A 27,188-nucleotide genomic window follows, 5' to 3' on the forward strand; every position below is an offset into this window, starting at 1 on the left:
GCTTCTACTGCTTCAGCTGAACCCTCACTTATGAGATTCCTGATTCCAAAGCTCTGGCCTGGATAATACAGAAGTCTTCCTTTAGTCATGATGAAAGCTTTCTTATTCCAGTACAACATAATATTAATTAAGACTTCTAACTGCAACTAACCAAAACCAATATGCTCTAACTTCAGTAATAAGAATTTTCACGAGAATACAGGGGCATTTCACAGATTCCAAAGGCATAATGAAGTTGGTCCCCTGAAAAGATGAGAGCCAACTTCTGGGAAGCCAGCAGAACACTGGCAGTTTCACTCCCCCGTGCTTCTCTCTGCACATGGGCTTCCCACTGCTCCCAAGTTCACATGTTTCTAAGTCAGCCCCATGGGAAGCCTGGCCCTGATGGAATCAATTCTAAATCTTTAGGAATGAGATCCTCATTAATCCAGACTAGGTCAGGAAGCCATCTCTCATGCCATCAAGTACAGCCAAGGAAGTGGGACCATGTAGGAATATGGGATAGGCCCCCCTGAAAACACCCCTGAACACATGGGTGAGGGACACGCAGGGGACCACTGTGAGCTGGACAGCCAACCTATATTGTGTACTTTAAAAGTTATAGTGAAGGTCAGGCACCAAGAATTCTGTGGCTTATAAGCATAAAAATAAACATAAAAATAAAATAAAGCGTAAACACCTTTAGTTTCTCTCTTTTAATATAATTTCCACTGTCACTTTTGCATAGTGGTGTTTGCCATGGATGTAAATTGTTGGTTCTGTTTTTGCTTTTTCTAAGTAGGCTCTAAGCCTAATGTGAGGTTTGAGCTCCTGACTCTGAGATCAAGAGTTAGATGCTTTACTGACTGAGCCAGCCAGGCCCTCCTGCTGTGGGTATAGGTTCTGAATACTGAGGTGTGGAAAGGGTGTCTACAGAAGAATGAGAACAGGTAATGAAGGGATAATTGTTCTGTGGATATTTTTAAACTTAAATTTTTGGAAAGTTTTCCTTCATGAACGCTACCAAAATCTTCTGAAAAGCGGAAAGGAGTAACGTCATAGATGCCAACACAATCTGAGGCTGCAGCCTAGACTCCCTGCATCATTAACAGAGTTGGCAGTCGTTTGCTATATTGACATTACACATATCTACAGGTAACACCAACCTAGCCAATGAATGTTAAATACTGTAGCTGTAAATTTGCAGGAAGAAATCAGGAGCTCAGGGGGGGAAATGTATAACTCATTTGCCAACACAGTGAATTTCAAAAATTGTGCTTAAGGATCTGGGAATGTCTTAGGAGTTTGCTAGTAATAGATAATGTTTGTTGGGCACTTACTACATACCAGACACTGATGTACACAGTATAAACTTGTTAAACGTATTTTACCTTTGCGACAACACAATTTTTATACCCATCTTCAGAGTAGATTGCTGACACACAGAGAAATTAGAACTTGCCCAAGATCCTAAACATAGTAAGTGGCAGAGGAGGGATTTGAGTCCACATTCCTAACCACCATGATTTACTGTATCTCACTAGATAAAAATAGCATTCTCTAATGCCTAAGCACAAATTATCACTCTCCCTTCATATAATGAGACTTATATTTAGGTAATAATTCATTCTGCTACATTTTTACGCATAGTATCCTTCTCCCACCTACACACACACACACATACACACACACACACACACACACTTTCCCTTAGGCTCATGCCCAGCAGTCAGTAAGAGGAGAGAAGGTCGGATATAACAATCCTGCCTTCTGTATAAATAATGTATCTTTTTATCTCCCTTCTAAACTGTAAGTTCTTTGAGGGCGAATGTCATGCCTGATTCATCCTTGCATCCTCTGGCCAAGACTTACTAGAATGAATGTCCTAAATTGGGATTCTGCTACTTGACAGGCTAGCTGATTTATTTCTCAGGTCTCCTGCAAATCCTTTGAGTATGGCAATGATAGATATGCATGAGAATTCCCATCAAGTTACATAGCAAGAGTTAAATAGGAAATATTCTCATTGAGAACAATAACAGTGCTTAAACAATTCTGGGAAATTTAATTGTCTAAAGGAGATCTTTTCTTTAAAAAATAAATAAATAAACTTAAATGAATTGGAGAAAAGAAATCTGTCTTAAACTCAGGAAATAACATTAGACAACATGAAGACTCTCATTTGTTAATGCCTGGAAATAGGAAGTTGGTTCAGTTTCAAATACCATCAGATAATGGCCATGCCAAAGGATGTTATCATAGTTTTAGGCTAAATATATAATATAAAGAACCTGCCTTTTGCAATGCATATTGTCTAAAAGCTATAATACTGAGATAATACATGGGAAAGTGTCTCTTTCTAGACATGTGATCCTGAGATACCCCTAACTGATAGCATATCTTTATCTCCCAGTGATTAGTGTCTGCTAGAGATCTGGCATTCAAAATGGGTTTGTGTGATCAAATGGCTAAAAGGGTGCCTTCATTTTGTTCTGCATTAAAATCTACCATTCAGTGTTTTTTTTACCTGCTCTTGCCTTGGTTTACCACATGCAATGTAGGGACAGCTGATACCACTGACAGGAATCTCTCCAGCTATTTATTCATAATTATAATTCATTGTAGGAGAGTCAAAGGGTACTCCTCTCCTTGCCATTCTCTGCTTTGAATAAATAGACTTTCTTCTCTATTAGAAATTCAGGATCTACACTTAATCCAACTTCCACCAAGAGACAACTTGTCTCCCTCTCACCAACTCTCATTCATTCTTCAGCTTACTCCCTGGGCACTATCCTTATCACTTCCATGAAATAGGTAGCACCCCCCTCCATCCCTCTTTCCATCTGACAGATAACTTTGTTGCTCTCACAGTTCTCTTTCAAAAGACACAACATTAATCACATAATAATACACAGGCAACCTCACTGTCATCAAAAAGCTCAAGCAACCTCAAGGCTTCTCTGATTTTCAATCTTGCCTCTTAGTGATGAAGAGGACTTTGGCCAACCTGCTTCATTGCATTACTGCTCCAATTCTCTCACAGTTGATTTTGTGATCCACTTACATTCCTGGCTCACCTTTGGGAGAAAGAAGGCCCCTCAGCTGATGCACACTGCACCATGAGGAATTTATAAATGCCCCAGTTCCACAAAGTCACACTGGTACAGAACACAGCTTGGTTAGTTTCAGGAGGCCATGCAGGTCTAACATGGATCACTTACATGGACAACCATCCAAAGTCATGAGACAGTCTCATTAATAAATGTAAGCCACCCACAAAATGTTTTCCTAGTTGACTCTTTCCATATGTTTCATGGTAAATAAAGCAAACGTGTTCTTTCATCTTCTCTGGCAAACACTGGTAATGGCCAGGTAGAGACCTGAATATTTCTGGGGAAGAAAGTTCACACAATTCAGCCAACTTGAAATCCAAAAACCAACTGAGGATTCCTTTTCCAACTCGATGTGTGTGTTTGGAGGGTAAACTGTTTTATTTCCTAGTTTTCTTATTTGAAAACAAGAGGGAAATCAGATGACTGACTTTTAGACTATCAGATTTCCCAAGTGGTTGATAAAAAAAAATTTTAATAAGATATAGATAAGGATATAAAATATTACCAATATTTTATTTTTCCTTTATTTTTAAAAAAGAAACTTATACCAAATTCCATTACCACTATTTCATAAAGAAAAGGCCATTGTAAGCTCAAAAATATAATAAAGATGTGATATCAAATAAAGGGTGTTTTCTAAAACAGAATAAATTTTTGCTTTTTGAAAAGTTCATTACTTTATTCTAGGTTTGTTTTCTCTCTCTCTCTCTCTCTCTCTCTCTCATTTTGCCTTGATCCAGTGACACTTCTATGGTAGGTAGGACCAGTCTCTAAGCAGGCTCTAGGGGCCACCCAGTAAAACAGCCTCTGAGAGGCACCTGAGCAGCTCAGTAGGTCAGGTCATGATCCTAGGGTCCTGGGATCAAGCCCTACATTGGGGTCTGTCTCTCTCTCTCTCTCTCCCCCTCTCTCTCTCTGTCAAACAAATAAACAAAACCTTAAAAAAAAAAAAAAAAAAAAAAGATCGCCTCTGAGCCCAGGAAACTAGAGTCTCTCTCTGATGTGTGATACACAGTTTCACAACAATAAAGCCATGAATATAATCAGTCTTTATGTGATGAAACTATTTGCCTATTTGTCAAGTACAAACCTGTTCATAAGATTTTGAACTTGGAACTGGGCTTTCCAAGGACAACATGGGCACACAGTTCGGAATTAGAGCTAAACTACTAGTAGTCATAGTGGCATTCACCAAATGTTTCTGAGTTGCTCTCTTCCACATCCACAGTGGGAATACTCTTCCCAACTCCCTTGAAGTTGGCTATGGCCATGTTACTTGCTCTCATCAGTGGAGTGTGAGCACAGGGGTTATGTGCCCCACTTTGGTAGAAGCCTTAGAAGCCGGGGACTCCTGGGTGGTTCAGTGGTTGAGCGTCTGCCTTCAGCCCAGGGTGTGATCCCAGAGTTCTGGGATCAAGACCCACATCAGGCTCCCTGTGAGGAGCCTGCTTCTCTCTCTGCCTTCTTTCTGTGTCCCACATGAATACATAAATAAAATCTTAAAAAATAAAAGAAGAAGAAGAAGAAGAAGAAGAAGAAGGAGGAGGAGGAGGAGGAGGAGGAGGAGGAGGAGGAGGAGGAGGAGGAGGAGGAGGAGGAAGTTTTAGAAACCAAAGCTTGATTCTTGGCTCTTTTCTGTGATACCACTCTGAGATAGTGGAAGTGTGTCTTGAGGTGGAGCTTCTGTCAGCCTTGATCCCTATGTGATTCTATTACTAGAAACCTCACCCCCATTCCTGGAGTTCTATGTAAACCCACATTGAACACGTAGCCTGAACAAGAGAAAAAAAAAAAAACTCACATTGAATTAAGCTACTGAGATTTAGATGCCACAGGATAGCTTAGCTCATTCTGATTAGTAGACCAAAGTGCTCTCAATTCCTAAAGCCTTATGACCTGAATGGCAACACAATGTCTTGGGTCTTGTGTTTTGGAACTGGAAGCTACCTCCAAACTGTCACCAACAATACTCATATTCTTCCATTGTGTGGATTTTCCCCCCAAGTTCTAACTAAACTGGTTCTATTATTTAGCAAGGCATTCTTCCAGGAATGAAAGGTAAGTCTTGGCAATAGCAAGAACACACAAAAATGGTCTAATGACGGCACTGGAAGGTGTGGGGTTCACAGAGCAGAGCCTCCCATGGAGGACCTCCTTGCCCTGGGTTGGGTTGAAATGAAAAGGTTAAAAGAATCTGATCACAGTGTTTTGTGTGACTTCGAGCAAATCTTCTGAGAAATGAAAGGAAGATCTTCTTTCTTTTATCCATGCCACATCCTTAGTTATGGATGTGATGGCTGGAGCCTAGAAATGGCAAAGCAGAGAAATGAAATTAGTCTTGTGGAGTTGCCATATCACCTCTGGGTTGTCTTTCTTCAGATTTCCTTTATGTGATAGAGGAAAGACTGTTATGTTGTTTGTGCTACTAAAAACATGTTTGATTTTTTTCTCATATGTACCATAACTTTTTTGATTATATGAAATTTACTTTATTTGAAGGTATTTGAAAAATACTATATATTTCATTTTTTAAATTTCTGTTTATAGGATTTTTATTATTTAAAAATGTATATAATTTATTTTTTAAAGAAATATGAATTTATTAAGGAGATGTATTTTTCTCATTAATGGGTAAACAGCCAGAGCTTGGAGACCGTGATGTAGGAAATGAAGCATGAGGAGCCACTGGGTTCCAGACTGTTCTTCAGATGTGTGAGGCTAAGCTCTCTCATGAACGGTGTTGGGTGAGGGTGGCTACAGAACTTGAGCTTTGATTGTCCTGGTTGTTACCTGACTCTCTCTTCTCAGTGGGTTAGCATTGCCAAGTTTCTGGCCTGAAACCTCTGAAGAAATGAACCTCATTTCCCTTCCCCCCAGTGAAAGAGAAAGGCAACTTCTGCTTCTCTCACTCTGACTCCAGTTCGCCTTTTGGGCTTTCTCAAAGACTAGTCATTAAAGTTCAACTGAGCTTTTAGACATCCAGAGTTTAAACTGAAGTGTGGGGGTGCCTGGGTATCTCAGTGGGATAAGCATCTACCTTCAGCTCAGGTCATGATCGCAGGGTCTTGGGATACAGCCCCATGTCAGGCTCTCTGCTCAGTGGGGAGCCTGCTTCCTCCTTCTCCCTCTGCCCCTCCCCTTGCTTGTGCTCTTTCTCTCTTTCAAATAAATAAAGAAAATCTTTTAAAAAGTAAACTGAAGTGTGTACAGTATATGTATGTAGCACATAAGGACACTTAAAGGTCTGAAAGGATCTTATGTTAAATTAATAAAACCTTGAGACAATATTAAGCAACTTTTTGTTTTAATATTTCAGGATCTATTTCACCTCTAGACTCTAAAGCCTTCAAGATATAATTTAATTTGCAATCACACCTTCCCAAGGAGCCTCCAGCAGGGATTATCCTGGTGGAAAGGCTGAGAAGAAGGTGCTCTGAGGCCGTGTTACAGAGTGATAGTCCTGAAAATCTGCAGTGTAGACAAGGCCCTAGGGAAGATGGGGAAGACTAGAGACCCAGGGATGATCAATTAGGAAGAGCTTCCAATTCATAAAACATTTTCCATGTTCCTAAGTCACCTTCCACCAGCCACCTGCTGGGATATGCTTAGAGATTGCCAATTGCCTTTATTACCAGCCTTGTTCACATGGAATTGGTAAATCTACAGCTGCCCACCCTCTATGCAAACAACTAAATGTGAATTCTACAGCCAAGTAGACATTTTTTTAAATTATCTGTATGAAAGATTCCTTCTATTCATGCTTATGTGCAAGAACGAACTCTAATGATATTTGAGGGTTTGGCATATATAGTAGCCATCAATCATTGCTAGTTTCTACCTTGCCATTGCCTAGCTGGCTGTTATACATTTACCTAACCTAATTAGAAATAAGATAGTCCAATAGAATTTCCCATGAAGTATTATAAAGCAACTATTGTTTTATAACCAATGCATTTCAATCCATTTATTCTTCAATGCATTTTAATCCATTTATTCCCAAAGGCAGTCATCCTTAAAAAATCAGAATTATCCATTTTCTCTAACCGACTTACCAAGAAATGACACTGAATGAGCTAGTGCTACTGGGGGACTGTTGCTAGATTTCATTGCTGTTTTATTTTATTTTATTTTATTTTATTTTATTTTATTTTATGATTTCTTTATTCATGAGAGATACAGAGAGAGAGGCAAAACACAGGCAGAGGGAGAAGCAGGCTCCCTGCGGAGAGCCCAATGTGGGTCTCCATCCCAGGACTCCGGAATCACGACCTGAGCCAAAGGCAGATGCTCAACCACTGAGCCACCCAGGCGTCCCTCACTGCCATTTTAGAAAGAGGCTTTGCTTTACACCTATAGCACCTGCCAGGAGCCACTCAAGGGCCCTTGCACCCACTAAAGCCCTTGCTGAATAAAGTACATGCTCACTGACACTTTCAGTGCCTCCTCTGGCTCATGGCCAATGCCAGGAGCTCAACTGACTGGTTTCCTCACCGGGCCCTTGAAATAACAAAGCAGCAGACCACAATCATACCACAGACCTTCCCAGGAGATGCTGACTACAGCACTCTACCCGTCAAGAGGATTTTTGTCCTAATCCAGAGGCTTCCCACCTTCCTCATAAAAAACTGCCTGAAAATATCGTATGATTTGCTAGAGACTGTGGTTCCTGAAGCAATGCCCGAGCACACCAGGAGTGTGTACTGATATCCACATAGACATTAAATCCACGGAATCATCTCTTTGGTTACTGTTACTATCAAACAGCCCACAGGTATATAATTAGCACCTTCCAGATACAGCACTGTCCTAGGCCCTATTAAAATTAATAGCGTGCCAAGAAGCAGGAGAGGGGAAAAGGGGACAAATAGGTGGAACTCTGGGGAATTTTAGGACAGTGAAAGTACTCTGTATGGCACATTAATGATGGATACATGTCATTATGCATTTGGCAAACCCCACAGAATATACAGCACAAAGAGTGAACCCTAATGGGACTCTGAAGTCTATGGACTTCAATTAATAATAGTGTATCAATACTGGCTCACCAATTCTCAACAAATGTACCACACTAACACAAGATAGTAGTAACAGGGAGCCCGTTCAGAGAGGGGGAGGGAAAAGTATATGGAAACTCTGTATTTTCTTTTTTTAAAAATATTTTTATTTATTTATTTATTTATGAGAGACATAGGGAGAGAGGCAGAGACACAGGCAGAGGGAGAAGCAGGTTCCCCGCGGGGAGCCCAGTGGGGACTTGGTGCCCGGACCCGGGGATCGCGCCCTGAGCCGAAGGCAGACGCTCAACCGCTGAGCCACCCAGGGGCCCCAAACTTTGTATTTTCTATCCAATTTTTCTGCAAACCTAAAACTCGAAAAAACGAAGTCCATTAATTTATTAATAAAAAATATTAACAGAACGGACAAGCAAAACAGGACAGGCACTAAGGCGGTAAGCAAGCAGGTATGCAGAGACAAGATTCAGTCACCAGGTGTAACATTGTTTCCACTTCTTGTGATTCTTTGTAATTCTCTGCATTTTAAATTCTTTTTTTAAGATTTTATTTATTTATTCATAAGAGACAGAAAGAGAGAGAGAGAGAGAGACACAGGCAGAGGGAGAAGCAGGCCTCCTGCAAGGAGCCCGATGCGGACTCGATTCCTGATCCCGCGATCACGCCCTGAGCCCAAGGCAGCCGCTCACCGGCCGGGCCACCCAGGCGCCCCTGCATTTTAAATTCTAAGGCTACGAGCTTCGCGGCAAGGAGGACCAGCTAAGAATAAGCCTACAAAATTGGCTCGAGAGCTGTCAAACCCGGCACATGTGTAAATGAAGTGGACTCAATGTATCATTTTTGATCCTAACTTGGGGGAAATGGAGAAGAGAAGCGAGAGCCGTAAGAGAGAGGCAAGAAGGCAAACACATCCGCCGCTTTGAGAAAAGCCCTCAACAGTAGTGACCGCGTAGCGGTGGTGGCACGTGCAGGGAGAGGAGCCGGTCTGCACCCCCGGGGGCCTCTGGGGGTGTAGACTGCCTGGCTTGGCCCCACGGCGGAGAGAACCACCCTGTGTGACGGTGCCCAAGCTCCTCGGGTTCACGCCCTGGGCCTGCTGTGTGTTGTCAGCTGAGGAACCGAGCTGCGTCCTTGAGCGTAAGCCAGACGCCGTGACAGATGGCAAGGACCTGCTCCTCCCGGGCACCGCGTCATCCGAGCAGCGCGGCAGAAGGAGCCGGGCTCCGGGTGCCCAGCTGGTAATCTTCTTATGTCCTGGGGCTTAAGGAGTGATAGCTGTTTGCAACTGTTCTTTCCAAGCAAAGCTTAAAGCTGGGCGGTCTGGTTTAGATCTGTTTATAGCACGAAAGAGACAAGGATCAACCAACAAGTAAGGGACTAAGGTGTAATCTGAAATGATAACAATAGTGGACGTGCATATCCCAGGGTTTCAAAGCATTTTCTCATACTTTAGCTCTTTCAATTATTACAACAACCATATGAGGAAACAAGGAGGAATCATTCCAATTATATTTTAAAAAGAGAGAGAGAAAGAAAAAAGAAACTGCCAAGCAGAGAGCTGTCACCACTGTGGTTAGTAAATGGTGGTAAATCCGTGAGTCCTAGATTTGCAAAACAAAACAAAACAAAACAAAACAAAACAAAACAAAAACCACTTCTGCATCATGGTAAGATCCAGGTTCTGCCTGCAGGGATCTTAGCTCCTTGCGGGATAGCCAGGGATTTAAAAAAATGGTGAGTTCGAAGTTCAGGAAGGCAGAAAAAGCACTGTGGGCTCAGATGGCTGGAAAGTCTTCCTAAAAGAGGAGACTGTTTTAGTTCCCTAAAAGAGAAGGGGAGGGGTGGGAAGGGAAGGCTTCCCAGGCACAAGGAAGAGTGAGAGCAAAGATGGGCAGCTTGCTTGCCAAAGAGAACCACTCACCCGGAGCTGAGAACTCATGTGGCTGAGGTTTTGGAGTAAGTAACTTTAGAAACAGAGGTTAAGGCCACATGATGAAGAGCTTTGAATGCCAAGCCACAGACTTTTTTTTTTTTTTTTTTTTCCTGTCAGCAAGTAGGCACCATTAAAGATTTTCAAGCAGAGTGATCTGCACAAAGCAGATTGCGGGGTGGGGGGTATGGTTCAAGAGAAGCTGCAGAGAGAGGAGCCTGGGTAAGAGGTGGGAGGGCCAAAGTCACAGAGATGGTGGGGATGAAAGACATTGAAAGGAAAGGACCAAGTGCTCAGACAAATGAAGAAATAATGACACCATGACATTAAGTTGCAGACGGATGGTGGGGACATGGCTGGAAACCCCTAGCAAAGGACAAGAGATTAAGGAGATAGGTTAAGGGAGAGTTATTTGCATAGATATGCTAATTGAGCATTAGGGGTAGAATGAGAACAGAACACTGAAATGAGAACTCCTCTTTTAAGGAGTGGGATCAGGAAGCAGAGTGAGAAAAAAGGTGTAAGACAATGGTGCCTGGGTGGTACAGTCGGTTAAGCGTCTGACTTTTGGCTTTGGCTCAGGTCGTGATCTCAGGGTCATGAGATCAAATTGTGTATCAGGCTCCATGCTCAGCAGGGGTGTCTGCTTGAGATTCTCTCTCTCCCTCTGCCCTTCCCCTCACTCTCACGTGCACAGTCTCTCTCTGTCAAATGAAATAAATAAATAAAATATTTTTTTAAAAAAAAGGTGTAAGACAGGAAGAGAGGCAGAATGGAGTATAGGTGTCACTTCCAGAAAGCCTTCCCAATCAGGCCCCTGGCAGTTCCTCTCCTCACATGGACTTGCCCACACACACCCCTAAGCTGGGCACCAGCCCCCAGGCACATAGTCAGAACTGGGAGATCCTCTGAGCCAACTAGGAATGCTGACTAGACCTGGGACAATCCACAGCAAGGTCATGAAAATCAGAAGAAGAGAGCTTTGGAAAGCAGGACACGCGCAATGAGGAAAAACACAGAGACATTGATGAGCGTGAAGACAGAAAAGAAGAATGGCTAGAGGGAACTATTTCACAGGGAGCTTCAGGGACAGGACCAAAATGTGAAGGAGCTCAGGAAGGTGTGGATGGCACAGAAACTAAAGCTCAGTACACAGCCTCCTCTTTCAAGACGTTCGCAGAGAAGGAAAGGAAAATTTAGGAGGAAAATCTGTGTGTGATGTGGGGAAGAGAAGGTCCTTTCAGAATAAGGTGAACATGCTCATAACCAAGTAGAGAGGAAGGAGAGGAGAAAGAGTGATTGAGGAGAGGAAGAGGGAAGATGCTGGGAAAAACTGCGGGGAGGCCCAGGGTGGGGAAGACCAGCAGGCCTTGGAGCCCAGCAACACTGTGCAGGCTGGGAGCTGTGCTGCCCACTGCTGGGCTCCTCCCTCACATTAGTCACCTGCCCACCCTTTCTCAGGAATACCACAGGGGTCGCTCAGTCAATTGTAGTCTGGATGGGCACACTGACAGGATATTCCTCCCATAATTAGATATCTGGAGAGAAACAGATATGAGGAGCACACAAGAAAAGTAAGAAAAGCTGACAGAAGTGAAGAACTTACTTAGGGTTTATTGCCATTTTGCTAAGGGCTTTACTTTGACCATTTTATTCAGTCCTTACACTGCTGTATGTTTTACAAATGGGGAAACTGAGGGTATAAATGAATACCATGCCCATGCACAGGATATGGGCAATGGAGCTGGACACCGAGGGACTCCAGACCCATGAGCCCATCTGTAGTGTGGGGGATGGTTTACTGCCTCACAGGTGAACCAGAGTGACCTAAGAGATTGGAACCAGAAAGGTCCAGTCCAGAAGGATTCCTTGAAAGTGATGAGTTTAGCACATGCAGTGTTTTGGTTCAAAAGGAGCAGGACAGATTTCAGGGAAGAGGCTATGGGAGGGTATCTCATTAAAGGGGTGTTACATGTGCAATGGTGTTGAGGCTGGAGATGCAATATGAACATGCAAGCTCCTAACTGGCTGAATGGCACTTTGATCCAATATAGAAAACCCCTGGGTTCTGTTATGGGTGCCTCCCAGTTTAAGAAAATCTGACATTCAAAATCCAAACTTAACAAGTAGAGATAATAACTTGCTCAGTGAGCATCTACTGTGTGCTAGGCATTGCACCAGGAGCTTTCTAAACATGACCTCAAAACCACACAATTTTGCAGAGCAGAGATTGTCAGCCATACTCCCAAACCAGGTGTCATAGGTGAAGTGTATCCCCCCAAAATTTATATGTTGGAAGTCCTCAGAATGTGACTGTATTGGAGACAACGACCTTTAAGGAGAAAATTAAGGTAAAATGAGCTCATTAGGGTGGGCCCTAACCCAATCTCACTGGTGTCCCTGTGAGAGGAGGAGATCAGGACATGGACGCACACAGAGGGAAAATGACACAAACAGCGAAGACGGCCATCTACAAGACAAGGGAGATGCCCTTAGGAGAAACCAAATCTGCCAATACCCGGATCCTGGGCTTCCAGCCTCCACAACCATGAGGACATAAACTTCTGGGTTTACTTCTGGGTGGAAATACACCAGTCTGTGGTACTTGTTATGGCAGCCCTGGCAGGCATTCACCAGAGAATCAGGGCTGGAGAGCCTAGTTCTTGTCCATCATCACAAAAACAAGAGCTCGGCCAATGAGACATCAGAACCTATGCAACAGACAGACCCATTGCTGTACCATAAGGTTTGCTCCAGGCCTCATAGTATCAGCTAAGCTATCTGATTAAAATACAATTCGTTTTACAAAAGCAACTTGCCCTTCTGGCAATAGATATTTCAAGCAAAGAAGATTCTACTGCTTTTGTTCATGTTCCTTTGTAGATGGTGATGTTTCCATAATGATGAGTTGGGTGATTCTGAGTCCACATCCATATTTGCATCTGGATAAACTAAAAAAAAAAAAAAAAAAAGGCTGAAAACTGTAAACTAATTTGATCTATTGAAGTGGTGGAAGTGAATTTAATTTTTAAGTAATTTTTGTTTTCCATGTCATATAAGGTTATCTGGAAAATAATCATTTTAACTGTTTTCTTTCTTAACCTTTTTTCACATTCCTATTTAGTACTCCTTTTGCTCTAATTGCCAAAAATTATTTCCCCTCAAAATGTCCCCTATTTATATATTTTTTAACTTTTCTTAGAGTAGTTTTTTTCAAGTTTTTATTTAAATTCCAGTTAGTTAACATACAGTGTAATATTAGTTTCAGGTGTAGAATTTAGTAATTCGTCACTTACATACAACACCCAGTGCTCATCATAAGTGCCCTCCTTAACGCCCATCACCTATTTTCCCATCCCCCACTCCCCTCCCCTCAGCTCTCCCTTTATTCTCCATAGTTTAGAGTCTGTTCCTTAGTTTGCCTCTTTCTCCCCCTCTATGTTCATTTGTTTCTTAAATTCCACAGAGCAGTTTTAGGTTCACAAAAAATTAAGATAAAGATACAGGGATTCCCATATGCCCCTTGCATCCATACACACAGCCTCCCCCATTATCAACACCACCCCCACCCGAGCATTACATTTCCTACAATGGATGAGCCTACGCTGGTGCATCATAATCACGCAGAGTTTACATCAGGGTTCATTCTTGGTGCTGTACCTTCTATCGGTTTGGACAAATATGTAATGATGTGTATCCATCATGACAGTATCATACAGAATAGTCTGATTACCTTAAAATCTTTTGCCTATTCATCACTCCTCCCTCTCCCTCCATCTCCTGGCAACCACTGATCTTTTTACTGTCTGCATAGTTTTGCCTTTTCCAGAAGGTCATACAGGAATCATATAGCATGTAGCCTTTTCAGATTAGTTTCTGTCATTTAGTAATATGCATTGAAGTTTCTTCTGTGTCTTTTCATGGCTTGATAGCTCATTTTTCTTTTTAGCACTGAATAGTATTCCACTGCCCGGATGTACCATAGTCTGTTACCTACTGAAGGACATCTCAGTTGCTTCCAAGTTTAGGCAATTATGAGTAAAGCTGCTATAAACATCCATGTCAGTTTTTGTGTGAACATAATTTTCGCCTCCTTTGAGCAAATACCAAGAAACATAATTGTTGTGTCATATGGTAAAAGTATACAAAAGTGTTTTTGTAACCACTGAATTATATTCCAAGGTGGCTGTATCATTGTGCAGTCCCTCAAAAAATGAATGAGAGTTCTCAAAGCTCCACAGCTCTGCTAGGATTTGGTGTCATCAGAGTTTTGAAATTTGGCCATTCTGGTAGATATTATAGTGGTATCTTGTTATAAGTTGCATTTACCTGATGATATATTATGTGAAGTATCTTTTATATGCTTGTTTGCATATGAATATCTTCTTTGGTGAGGTCTCTTTTAAGGTCTTCGGCCCATTTTTAATGGTGTTATTTGTCTCCTTATTGTTGAGTTCGTCTATTTGTATTTTTAATAAGATTTTTTCAACTTAAAACGCTTATTATAAAAGTATCATACACACATGACAGTAAAAATCCAAACAGTGTAGAAGGGAACAAACCAAAATAAGACATGTGCCTGCCCCAATTGCCCACTTTGAGCACCTTTCATTTTTGGTGCTTGCAGTGCACTTCCCTTTGTGATACAATGGTATTTTGCTCCTAATATCTTTAAAGAAAACAGGGATTGACATATATAAATGTCTGCCTACATGAATATACTTTTAAAAATAAAGGGAAAAGAGCTTCTCAAAAATGGCCACTAGATGGTAGAAGTAAGCCAAAACATGCAACAAGAAGTAATGCTCCAGGTAACTTCTCTCCATTAGGAAGAAATCCATTTAGAAAGACAGGATTCTTCCAAGGTCCCCTCCTAATAGACCCAACATCCCCTCCCTCAGACTGCCTGGGCCATCTCAGACTGTGCATGAATGGAGATGGGAGGACTGTCATCATCTCATCTTCCCTGAATGCAAGACAGGCTATGAGGGCAGTTCATTCAAAGTGAAAGGACGAGGCAGGCATGCTCTGCCACCTTCAGCATATCCAGATGTCTCTGTGCCCCGGTATAAATGATGGCCTTCCACTCAGCTTCAGATACTGCATCCCACCCTCCAATCCCACCAAAGTAAATGTGCCACTAGTGAGAGACCAGCTCTTAATGCAAGCCCACCTCTGGCCCAGGAAGGAAGAAACTTCTGAATAGCCTCTGGACTGGAGTGAATTAGCTCAAGTCAAAATTTGTAGAATCTTTTTTGTGTTTTGGTCTGTGTTCACTGTACATAATAAATGATCAGTAAAAACCTTGTAGTGTTCTGATCCGAAAGGGCACCTGTATCCCAATGTTCATTAACAGCAATGTGAATAAGAGCCAAACTGTGGAAGGAGCCAAGATGTCCAACGACGGATGAATGGATAAAGAAGATATATATATACCACAAATATATATATACACAATGGGATATTACTCAGCCATCAGAAAGGATGAATACTTACCATTTACATTGACATGGATGGAACTGGATGATATTATGCTGAGTGAAAAAAGTCAATCAGAGAAAGACAATTATCATATGGTTTCACTCATATGGGGAATATAAGAAACAGGGAAGAGGATCATAGGGGAAGGGAGGGAAAACTGAATGGCAAGTATCAGAGAGGGAGACAAATAATGAGAGATTCTTAACTCTGGGAAAAAACAGGGTTGCTGGAGGGGATGTGGAGGGGGATGGGGTAACTGGGTGACAGGCAGTGAGGAGGGCATGTGATGGGATGAGCACCGGGTGTTATACACAACTGAAGTATTATTGAACACTACATCTGAAACTAATAATGTACTAGGTGTTGGCTAATTGAATTTAAATTAAAAAAAAAAAGATGTTAGTTGAAAACAAAAAGACTTAGTGTTTTTACTTGATCTCAAAACCACATTCCTAAAGCACTGAAGGAGGAGCTTTCCATTCATTAGATGTTCCTTTAGTTAACACAAGGGCTTAAGCAGCAGAAGAAAAGGTCTTACAGATTTGAGAACATTCTCTATACTTTTCTCTATGACCAAACCATTTCATGATTCTAAAAAAAATGAGAACAAAAACAGCCAAGCAAGTAAAAGGGGGGAATATGTTTAAATAAGAAAAGTAAATATGAACAATGCTTTGAGAATTTTGTTCCCCGAAACTTATCCTAAGAAAGTATTGCAAGAGAGCCAAAAAAACAACAAACAGGAAAGGAAAAAGCAGAACTACAAACTTAAATATCCAACGACTGAGTAATAGTTAACTATAAAATATTAATTTACTAGATCACTATCTACAGTAAAAGTCATTTTGAAAAATTACAAAGTCATGCATTGTAGATTTACAGTTTTTTTAGACATGACTGTAATTAGGCTCCATAAAGGCAAAGCAGACTAAGCAAGGAAATGTTTCTCCATAACAATCTGCCAATAGCAAGACCTAGATGTTGGCCAAAGCACTGTGTTTTCCTAACAAGAATCCAATCTCTCAGTTCCAATCTCAGGTCACCTACAAATGTGATATTGTGTCACACTGTGGTTTTCTATTTATTGCCTTCGTGTTTGAGTTGCCATAGTAGTAAAATTTATTTTAATAAAATTATCAAATTTTCCTTTACTAATTAAAGCGTATTTTATTTTGAAACCATGGCAACATAAATTTACTCTCAACTATGTTACCACAATGTTCACATTTTGTTTCAGATTTTTCAGTTTGTGGGATCCCGGGGTGGCTCAGTGGTTTAACGCATGCCTGCGGCCCAGGGCATGATCCTGGAGACCCGGGATAGAGTCCCACATCGGGCTCCCTGCATGGGACCTGCTTTTCCCTCTGCCTGTGTCTCTGCCTCTCTCTCTCTCTCTCTGTGTCTCATGAATAAATAAGAAAATCTTAAAAAAAAAAAAAAAAAAAAAAGATAAGAATCTGGTTGACCCATAGAAGGGTCCAGTAACAAGATAACAGGATAGAGCAGGATCCCCAAGGAGAAAATAAGTTGTTTATGCTAATGTTTATATGAGAGAATGAATGACCCTCAAATTCATATCTAAAAAAAAAAGGGGGTGGGGAACTCTTCTAGTTATTCACATGGATTTTGGCAAGGAAGTCAAGCTTCCTTGGACTGGGTCCAGAACCTGCAATCCCAGGACCTCCACAAAGACCGAAGGGCAGCAGAGGTTGATTAAGCCCAACAGAGAAATCTATCTCCTGGCTGGCTCACAGACACAGTTTCTGACCCTACAAAGTGTCACAGTGTGCAGAGTGAGACGAGTAGACAAGTTTTGCTGCTTAGAAGAAATGAGCCGACAATCCTAAGTGTTCTTCTATGCCTTTCCCATTACGGCAGAGAGCTAGCATGGATCGTCATTAGATCAGGAACTGAAAGAGGACGGAGATCCCAAATCTTTCATTTGAGTCTGTTCATTTTATCCTAAAAGCCTTTTGCCCTAAAATAGAGAAAGAGGTATAATGTGTATGTATCAGTGGATTCCTTCATATATATCTATAGATAGATAGATAGATAGATAGATAGATAGATAGATAGATAGATAGATATAGATAGATATACAATGTATATGTGAACATATAATTCTCAAATATGTGTGTATTTGTAAAAAGCTATTTTTTCAAATAAGATTGCCCATCAGAAGCTTTGTGATTATACTAGAATGAGGTGGAATTGAGTCAAATTTTGATCATCCAACACAATGGACCATCACTGATCATCTTAAAAGCTCGGGTTAAATTAATAATTTTCACCTCCACCTGTATCAAAAGAACATATTTTTAAGTAAAATGAAAAAGACAAGAGTATGGGGATGGCTGGGTTACTCAGTGGTTAAGCAACTGCCTTCAGTTCAGGGCGTGGTCCAGGAGTCCTGAGATCAAGTCCCATATTGGGCTCCCCTCGAGAAGCCTACTTCTCCCTCTGCCTATGTCTCTGCCTCTCTGTGTCTCTCATGAATAAATAAATAAAATCTTAAAACCAAAAAGAAAAAGACAAGAGTATAGAAAGATATGTGTATGTGTAGTAAACATATGTAAGCAGAGCAGAAAATTAGAGTTTTTAAAGAAATGCATTAGTTTGGGAAAAAATAAAATTGAAAAAAAAACACATATTATTATAACACATTTCCTCTATAATGCCTACAAATTTAATATGAAAGATATTTAGTACAGTACTTTAAAGCTTATTTGAAATGGCAAATTCTTTGCAAATGGGAATCAGAAGCCAGGTGCCTATTCCAGGAAAGAGATTTCTGTATTGAAAGAAAACAACAACAAAGGACCTATGTGCAAATAAATAATCACCCATGTTAAATCAAGGGGTCAAAGACCAGCTTGGCAGCTGGAACAAAGACAAATTTGTCATCAAAACTCTTTGGCCCTACTTTCCTAAAGTAAATTTGGAGCTAATTAACTTTCAAGACTTTTCCGGGATTTTTTTCCACAGTGACAAGACAAAGAAACACATTCAAGATAAAAAACAGATGTTGAAGTTTACTGGTCATTTGTCCATGTACATTATATATTTCCAAGTCATTGTGAAAGCTGTAGTTTGGCCAAGGTCCAAATGTATTAGGTGAAATGGACATTGTGGATCTTACTCTATTCCATGTGTGTGGAGCATGGCTGGACTCTACCTAGGCTGAGATACATTTCCCTAATGTGTTAGATATTCCTTATTGCAGTTCCCTTTGGGTGTTGTGTAAAGATTTTCAAAATTCACTGGGACTTTAGAACTTTCATCAGGTCTCTTATATTGATATTGGGTCCACCCACATTCATCACACCATCTCTTTTTTGTCAAATCATGAATTTTGGCTACTCGATACCTGACTTCAAGAATACAAGGAGAAGGGATCCCTGGGTGGCGCAGTGGTTTGGCCCCTGCCTTTGGCCCAGGGCGTGATCCTGGAGACCCAGCGTCGAATCCCACATCAGGCTCCGGTGCCGGAGCCTGCTTCTCTCTCTGCCTATGTCTCTGCCTCTCTCTCTCTCTCTCTCTCTGTGACTATCATAAATAAATAAATAAAAGGATATTAAAAAAAAAATACAAGGAGAAAATACAGCAATAATTTCCCCACAGAGATGTCAGAGAAAAACAAACAAAAACAGAAATAAAAAGATAAGCGGAATACATCTATGTTTTTTAAGGACCTTTGTACGATTTTTTAGGTTCCTGTGAACCTGTGTTCACCTTTGGTTGCTAAATAATAAAGTCTATACTCCAGGACAACAAACAAATGCATTAAAATATAAGATCTCTATGCATCTAAGAGCCTGTGCAGCAGTTGATTTAAGATCCCAAAATACTAGAAGTCCTTGAGGAGTTGCAGACTAGAAAGAAAGGATAGAAATAGAACATTTCTAGATAAAATATACTTGAATAAACAAATTTGTATTTGAATAGATACATTCATTACATGTTCTAGAACTTCCCTTACTCAAAATTTTAAATGAGGTACAACTAAAAGCACTAGGGACAATTCTAATAAGACACGCATACTACCAAATTCATATACAAATAGTAATTCCCTTTAAAAACTGATCAGGCTGCTGAGTGTTTCTGAGAAACAAATACGACACCTCATAGAATTCGACTTGTATATGATAGAGTCATCTAGAACAGAGAGATGTTTAAATTTTTATTTTCAGGGCACCTGGGTGTCTCAGTGGTTGAGCCATCAGCCTTTGGCTGGGGTCGTGATCCTGGGGTCATGGGATGGAGTCCCACATCAGGCTCCCCACATGGAGCCTGCTTCTCCCTCTGCTTGTGTCTCTGCCTGTCTCTCTGTATCTCTCATGAACAAATAAATGAAATCTTTTTTAAATAAATAAATAAATTTTTATTTTCTTGTCCACTTCTCTGTCTTTCTCATGGTAATCTATCTAGAGTTCCAAAATTTACAAGGTCTGTAAAAATTAAATTTGGTCTGCTCAGCTGGCATCCGTCCTCCTCATAGTTCTTCAGGAGAAATGGCTCTATGATCTCCTTCTGTGGTTTCCCTAAATGTTGCAGAGCACTCACTGGCAATGCATACACAAGGCTTTAGATTATAACTCACCCACATATGGTGCTCCCCCTTATCCATAGGGGATGTGTTTCAAGACCCCCAGTGGATGCCTGAAATCGGGGATGCTACCAAACTCCTGGTATACTGTGTTAATTCCTATATATACATTTGATAAAGTTTAACTTATAAATTAGGTACAGTAAGAGATTAACAGCAATAACTAAAAATAAAATAGAACAATTATACGGTAAGAAAAGTTATGCGAATGTGGTCTCTTTCAAAATCTTGTATTGTTCAGTACTCGCCCCTCTTGTGACAATGTGCGCTGATGATATGCTTCCTGATGAGCTAGCGTGAAGGGAGTGATGCACACCCTGACCTAGCGTGAGGTGCAGTTAGGCTGCTAATGGCCTCTGGCAGATTCAGCAGAAGGAGGATCATCTGCTTCCGGGGTGGCGGGGGCAGTTGACAGTGCCTTATTGAAACTGCAGATAAAGGGAAGCCACTGTACTCAACTTCTAGCCTATTGTTCTAAACTCAGAAGAAAGATAAATAAAATTGTAAGACCTTTCTTTTGGACTGCTTTTGCTGTTATTAAAGTTTGTGCACAAAGATCACATAGAGCGGGTTGGTGGATCTTGGTGAGTAAGCAGGAATGTTTTACCTGGAGCCTCATTTCTAAGCAGCTATGTAGCAGCGTTCCTTTGGAGTCAATCCAGCCCACCACTACCTTCTTTCTCCCACACACCCTCCTGCCAGCCCCCCCAGGCTCCACCCCCATCCACTCCACACAGTCTTTTGCTGTTGAAGGCCCCCTGCTTTCCCTGGTGGATTCTCTTGGTCAGGACTTCCATAAGGCTCCAGACAGTGCTGGAGGTATTCCTGCTCAACAGGAAATACTCAGGAATCCTTGGCCTCCATATTCCCAAGACAGCAGCAGCAAGTGCCTGACTCCACTCCTGGTTAGTGAACCTACCCCTCACCATCTTCATTTCCCAGGAAGGTTCAGACCCCATTCCAAACATGCCCTAACTTCAGCAAACACATGGAGCTCTCAGAGTCCACTGAAGCTCCTCTCCCTGGCCTTGGGCAGGCAAGGAGCAAGTGTGGAGACAGGGCATGGTGTGAATGTCCCTCTTCTCACTATCCTCTGTTACCCCATTTTTTGTGTGTTTTTTTAGGTATTCTACTACATATAACATAAGATACACCTTTTTTAGGTACACAGTTCAATTACATTCATGTTGTTGTGCAACCATCACTACCATCAACCTCCAGAATTTTTTCATCTTCCCCAACTGGAACTTAGTTCCCATGAAACAAAAACAGTAACTCCCTAACCCCCTACACTCAACCCCTGGCGACCACCATTCTATTTTCTGTTTCTATGAATTTGACTCCTCTAGACATCTCTTATAAGTGGTGTCATACAGTATTTGCCCTTTGTGCCTGGCTTATTTCTCTCAGCATAATATCTTCCAGGTTCATCTGTGTTGTAGCATGGGTCAGAGTTTCCTTCCTTTTTAAGGCTGAAAAATATTTCACTGCACAGTTAGACCACAACTTTTTATCTGTTCATATATTGATGGACACTTGGGTTGCTTCCACCTTTTGGCTATTATGAATAATGTTGCTATGAACAGAAGTATACAAGTGTCTCCTCTGATTCTTTTATAACCTTGATCTTTTCTAAATTTTGCCTATGTCAGACTCAATCTCATATTTATTTTGGTATTTGATGTCCATTACATTAGTGCCTCAATCGAAATTTAGACAGGAAGAAACCCATCTTAACATTCTGTTAGAAGAACACCCGAAGATAACCTTAGGCCCTATCTAAATTTCTGTAACTTTAATTATACCAAGTAGGTCTTGTGTCTCAGGGTTTTCCCCCAGAAACTCCTGCCTTCATTTTCTAGTGAAGGTTTCAAATCAGACTGCTTCAAATAAGGACCTCAACAATATAATCCAAATGTTAATATAGAGTGAACACATGACCGGGCAATTTCCCTCCTAAGTATACACCTGGGAAAAAAAGAAAACACCTCCACAAAAAAACTTGTAGACAAATATTCATAGCAGCTTTATTCAGAATAGCTGAAAATAGGAAACAACGAAAATGTTTGTCAACTGATCAACGGTTGGACAAAACGTGCTACATCCAGGCAATGAAATACTACTCAGCAATAAAGACAATGAAGTAGTGATACAAGCTATGATATAGATGGACATCAAAAACATTATACTAAGAAAAGAAGACTAATGAAAAATCCAACATATTGTAGATTTCCATTTATATGAAATGTCTAGAAAAGACAAATCCATGGAGGCAGAAAGCAAATTAGTGGTTGCCAGGGCTAGGCAGTGAGAACAGGGAATGGCCATAAATGAGACACAAGCTTCTTTCCAGGGTGATGAAAACATTCTAAAATTAGATTGTGGTGATGACTGCACAGTTCTCTAATTTCACTAAAAATCATTTACTTAAAATGAGTGAATTCTGTGATATATCAATTATATCTTAATAAAGCTGTCTTTTAAAAAGATTCAAATCTTTTTGATTTGAATAAACTATCTGTTATAGTGACATTCTAACAATTAGGCTACAGGATTCTTTGCTTTTGCTTATGTATTTTTTTAACTTTCTTCATTGAACATCTGACTTTCCTAACAACAAATGTTGTGTGTATATTTTAAATTAAAAGTATGAGTAGGAGCACCTGGCTGGCTTGGTCAGTAGAGCATGCAACTCTTAATTTTGGAGTCATGAGTTCAAGCCCCTTGTTGAAGGTAGAGATTACTTTTTAAAATTGAAAATATAAAATATTGAACAAAATTGAAAGCATGAGTGAATTTATTTATTTACTTTTTGACTTGCTTACTTACTATATAGTAGTGGGGGAGGCTTTTCAAATAAGACAGAAAACTCACGAGACTAAAGGCACTCTGCCAAATTTGCCACATAAAATGTTAAAATTTCTCTGTCAGAAAAACCAAACCAAAACCAATAATCAAACACGAAGTTAAAACATAGAAGATAAATTGGGGAAAACAGTTACAAACACAATGACAGACAAATGATAATTTCCTTTATTTAACAAGCGTAGCCAAATCAGTAAGAAAAAAGTTGAACACAATGGAAAAATAAGCGAAGAATATGAACAAGTAATTCACAGAAGAAATAACTGCCATTTCTACATATAAAAAGATGTTAAATCTCATTCACATTTCAGTGAGGGTATCAATTTGTGCAACCTTTTAAAGTGCAATTTGATATAATCTACCTACTACTATTAAATCTACTTTTAAATAATAAAATATTATTTTATTTTTATACTTTTTTAAAGTGTGGTTCTGTATACGTATGACTTAGTGCTTCTACACCTAGGACTTTTCCCTATAGAATATTCCGGCAAAGATATTACCAGACAGATGTGAGTGTATGGTCTTTGCATTGCTGTGCTAGTGAAATACTAGAAACCTAAATGTCCATGAGTAGGAACCAAGCTAAATAAATCATAGTATCTTACCAATGGATCCTACACACCTTTAAAAAGTATTAGATCTAGATGTGCCAATGTAGAAATAGCCCTAAGAAAGATGGAGTGAAAAAAGAGCAGAAGAATGAAGAGTAAAAATACAGTCTATATACATGCTAAATACACACACATATTTGGGGGGAACATAAAAATGATTATCTCGGTAACAGGGACTGAGGGACTGCTGGGAAAGAAAGCTGTTTATTATCCATTTTTAAACTCCTATGCTGTTTTGCATATTTCAAGCTTGTGTCCTGCAATTTTTTTTTATGTCCGGAGAGGTTACCTGGAGAGTGGAAGTATGAACCATTTTGGGTTTTTTTTTTTTTTTTTTTTTTTTTGCTTTTCCATATTTAAACATAACTTGCTGGATCTATTTGAAGAGGGTGCTGCCTCCCGCCGCCAGGTGCAGCCGGGAGCGCAGACGCAGCCCGAGCTCGCCCTTGGGAGCCCCGCGGCCCCCGCACCCGCCTGGTCCCACGTCTGCGGCCCAGCGCGCTGTGTGCACGCGGCGGGGGGGGGGGGGGGGGGGGCGGGGATCGCCATCCCTCACCCCGCTCCTTTAGCAGCTCCTTTAGCCTCTCGTCCAGTGATTTGCCTCCCCACGCCAGAATGTCTTACCCACGCCCACTCCGCTACGGGGACCCCCTAATAGAAGTAATAAACAGGTGCGGAGATGATGGGGCCCTTTTATTTTGTCTGTGTTCCCAAATGAGCATGTGCCACTTTGGTTATCGTGAAAATCGGTTTAAAACGATAAATCACCGATACGGGCCTGTCTATACGAAGACACGACATCTACTGGATTCTAGGGAATTTTGAGTCAGGGTAACCAACCTCCCCTGCAGAGAACAGAATGCGGGGGAGACGCAGCATGTGGCAGGTGAGAGGCCTCTGAAGGCTCCACCTTTCTTGGGAGGCAGGGTTGGGGCACAGGAGCCCAAAGAAAGGACAGCGAGGGGACGGGACGGAAAGGCAGAGAAGAGCCGGTCTGTGCGCGCTCTGGGGTCTGAACTACCTCCTCCCAATCTGTCCTCCCGCAGCCTTTACAGAATGTGCCACGTAGCTGCTGTCCTTAGCTGGGTCCTGCATCAAGACGCATACCTTTACAGAGGAAGCCAGAAGAGGTGTGGTGACACTGCCTCTCGTGCCAGGCACTAGATGGCCGAAGTTGCCAGGAAACCTTTACTGTAGAACCCTCACCTCCAGAATTCCCCCAAGGAGGGAAACGTTCACATCTGATTGTGGCCCTTGTGGCCTAAGCATCTCAAACCGTATCACTGAGTGGCTCTTTTATCAGAGTTCTGACTCATAACAGGAAGGAATAAAAAAAAATAAAAAATATAAAATCTTTGTTAAAGTCATCTAAAAAAGACTAGCAAGATTCTTGCTTTCAAAAACTCACAACAACTAGAGAATAATTCAGCATGACCTTTTAGGGCAGTAATTTTCAAAGTTATTTCCAAAATAAGATAATTGTAATTAAACAACCATGTTTGAAAAGACAACTCTTGTGGTATATCTTAGCTAAAAACTGCCCAGAAATATAGACCATTAAATGACTGACTGGGTCTTCAGTTAACAGGGGTCCAAAGATACGACAAACACTTGGATGAAGCACTAGAACATGGACATCACTATGAATGATGGCTGGCTTCCACGTTAATGAGCAGATATTTTAGTTCCCATGAGACCAAAGAGCTTATGGACTAGTGGTTTACAGCTTGCTGCTGTGGCTCTGGCCAGTATAGTCTGCTGAGCTTCGTGACCCAATGAGATCTCCTGCAGTGGAAGAGAATGACTGGAAGTTTTCCCTAGGAGTAAGTGTGAAGAGTCAGGGAAAGGTTCCCACCTGGGATTTTTGAGACGCTGCCTTGTGTGGTGAGGCACAAGGGTTAAGTCCACTTCCATTCTGGTTTCTTGCTCAAAATTATTGGCTTCCCGTTACCTAAAGCAGCATTTCCAAAGAGTTCCACAGAAAGACTATTATGTTCCATGAAAAGAGGTTCCACAGGCTAGCCTAGCACTTCTCAACGTTAATGTGTATTATGGGTCACCTTTGGGATCTTGTTAAATGAAGATTCTGATTCTGGGGTGGTACCTGAGATTCTGCATTCCTATCAAACTCGCCAGGGTGCTGATGCTCCTGGTCATCAGACCACACTCTGAGTTAGCAAAGGGTCAAAACTTGTTTTTTAAAAAAAAGAAATATATATATATATATACACACACACACTTTTGGGGATTCCTGGGTGGCTCAGCAGTTTAGCGCCAGCCTTTGGCCCAGGGTGTGATCCTGGAGTCCCAGGATCAAGTCCCACGTCGGGCTCCCTGCATGGAGCCTGCTTCTCCCTCTGCCTGTGTCTCTGCCTCTCTCTCTCTCTCTCTCTCTCTGTCTCTCTCTCTGTCTATCATGAATAAATAAATAAAATCTTTTAAAAAAATAAAAAAATAAAAGGAACTTTCATGCCTGTAATGTGTTCATGTGCCCTGTAGATCTCTAAAGGAGTAAACGGAATCTAATGTTCCCTAAACAAATGTGCCCTGTTCTCCACTCTTACAGTCTTTCAGTCTCTAACTAAAGGCTTGGAAAGCTATACATTCACAATCAGTCCCTCTCTCTTTCTTACATCACTCATCCCTACCTGATTTCCTTCTTTCCCTTCCTGCCTCCTGGTATGACTCCCCATCCTCCCCTGAACTCCTAAATGCAGTGCTTCCAAGCTATGCGTAAGAATTTCCCCAGAGCTTGTTTAATGCAGATCCCTTGGCCCCACATCCAGACACTCTGATTTAGTAAGTTAGGAGTAGAGCCTGAGAATCTGCACTTCTAACAGACTCCCATGGGACACTGATGCTACTGGTCCAAGGAGGAGCATGGCCTTAGAGATGGAATCTCCCTCTGCATAGAAGCCTCCTTTCACACACAGTGGGGAATTTTTAAATACTTACCAGGCAATGGATAGTCGTTTACTTTTTCTTGAGTGTGTTTTCTTTCCCTGTGAATCTGTAAGCATCTTGACAGAAGGAACAATGGCCTGTTCTTTTTTCATAGTTGTCTAGTGCAGTATTTTGACTAAATGAACAGCAAATGAAGGTTGGCCTCCTAGGAGGTAGGCATTTGAGTGCCGAGGCTGGCAATAATGGCTGTCAGGAGCTGTGCAAGGCTGCAATCCCCTGCTCCAGCCAACTTCCCTTTCTCTCTCCAACTGAGGCCTAGACTGGCTGGACTTACAGATCTATTCCTGGCCTTCACAATGATCCAAGCTCTCTGGGAAAAGGCAGCAATGTGGTTCATCAGCAAATTAGCTTCTTCCTTTAGATACCTGTACTTGTGTTGCCCAGACCCTTGGTCTGAGCAGAGACCCTTGCCAGGTATTTTGCCCCCTTGCCATATATCCTGGACACTGATGCTCGGTCTTGGTTTCCTGTTTATTTCCTCCCTTTAATTCCTGCAGGGTCTCTGTCCTCTGAACACTAGCATTAAGTTTTAGAATGCTCTTGTAATCTTAACCCTTGTATTCACTTCTTTTGTGGCATCTTTCTGCTGCTCTGACATCATGCTACCTATTCAGTCACTAACAC

General features: G+C 41.3%; 1 long non-coding RNA gene across 1 annotated transcript; it reads right to left on the bottom strand.

Annotated features, from left to right (window-relative positions):
• Positions 1-8,288: 8,288 nt before the first annotated feature.
• Positions 8,289-25,094, bottom strand: LOC144312146 (uncharacterized). Its single transcript, XR_013377589.1, has 3 exons — positions 24,708-25,094; positions 15,531-15,568; positions 8,289-12,985 (listed from the first exon to the last, which is right to left on the bottom strand). It is a non-coding gene; the product is annotated as an uncharacterized LOC144312146 (long non-coding RNA).
• Positions 25,095-27,188: the final 2,094 nt, after the last annotated feature.

Source organism: Canis aureus, chromosome 4 (genome assembly GCF_053574225.1).
Source record: "Canis aureus isolate CA01 chromosome 4, VMU_Caureus_v.1.0, whole genome shotgun sequence".
In the NCBI taxonomy this organism is placed as follows: Eukaryota; Metazoa; Chordata; class Mammalia; order Carnivora; family Canidae; genus Canis; species Canis aureus.